This window comes from Arachis duranensis, chromosome 6, assembly GCF_000817695.3.
Source record: "Arachis duranensis cultivar V14167 chromosome 6, aradu.V14167.gnm2.J7QH, whole genome shotgun sequence".
Taxonomy (NCBI): Eukaryota; Viridiplantae; Streptophyta; class Magnoliopsida; order Fabales; family Fabaceae; genus Arachis; species Arachis duranensis.
Genome location: NC_029777.3, coordinates 6,340,832 through 6,342,368, shown reverse-complemented (window position 1 = coordinate 6,342,368; position 1,537 = coordinate 6,340,832).

The following is a 1,537-nucleotide window of genomic DNA, read 5'->3' as shown; positions in this document are numbered from 1 at the left end:
TTTCTGAGATTTTAATTGCATTAATTACATCTTTGAAATTGATAAAAGTGTATTATATTAATATCTGAGCCATTTTTCATTAACGGTTTGATGACGTGGGCTATTAGTGACACATGTCACTCTATGTTTTGGCCATGTATAAAAGTATGATGATGTGGTGACCAGTGACACGTGGCATGCTGATGTAGATGTTGTGCCACGTATCGCAATACTATTTGGCCACGTGTCTGTTTGTGCCACGTGTCATCCATTATGTCATCATTGTAGATGTACCAAATTAGTCCATCATTTTGCATTAAGTGACTCATTTTAGTTTCTGAAATTGAATGTCGTGCACCAAACTAGTCTCTTCACCAGTTTTTTTCTCTTTTTTTTTTCTATAAATTCAAAATTCTCAATATCTTTGAATGTATTAATTTCAATTCTATTTTTTCACATGTTATTTAAATACAAGTGCTTTTATAAAATATTTTTTTTGTTTGCAGATATCCCTAACCGCCATCTTGGAGTTAACGTGAAGGCATTTCGAGTTCCCTCACTACCATCTCCGACCTCTCCAATCTAAAGAGGTCGGAGATGGTAGTGAGGAAACTTGAAGTACCTTCAGTCTAACCCATTTTCACACAATGAAAATGTGTATTTCATAAGAACAAAAAAATACTATTTTAATTATCGGTTTCTTGATGAAAAAATTGTGTCTAATCAATCATATAATTCTTTTTTATAATAACATACTTATATATTACAAAAATTGTGTCTAATCAATCATATAATTCTATTTAAATGATATATAAAAAAATAAAATTGAAATTAGTGCATCTAAGATATTAAAAATTTTAAACTAAAAAAAAAAGAGAAAAAACTGGTGAATTGACTAGTTTGGTGCACGACATTCAATTTCAGGGACTAAAATGAGTCACTTAATGCAAAGTGAGTGAGTAATTTGGTGCAACTATAATGACGACATAATGGGCGACACGTGGACGAATATTGTTGTTAGGGGTGACAAAACGGGTCGAGCCCGTCAGGCCGATCCGCTAAACTCGCTAAAAAAGGCGGGTCGGGCTAGGATTTAGAGCCCGCCAGATTAAAAAAACTCGTCAAACCCGCAACGCCAAATTGGCGGATTTTGGCGGGACAGGGTGGGCCGGTCCGCCGGGCCGAAGATTTTTATTTTTCTTTTTTTTATTAAATAAAAGAATAATTACTATTATAAAATTAATAATTATAGAATTTTTAAACACTTTTTTTCATTTTTTGTTTTTATTCTTCTTTTAGTTATTAACTTTATTTATTTTATTTTATAATTTCGTATATATACTCAAAGTATGTGACTTATTTTTTAAAATAAAGATGATTATATTGACAAATATTATTTTCAACAATTTTATTGAAGTTAAAAATTAAAAAAAAAAGTTAAAAAATATTATAATTTGACTTTTTTTATTTGCATTTGATTTTTTAATTATTATTTTTTGGTTGATTTTAATGAATTTTATTTAAAAAAAGAGTCAAACGGGCTAACCCGCCGACCTGC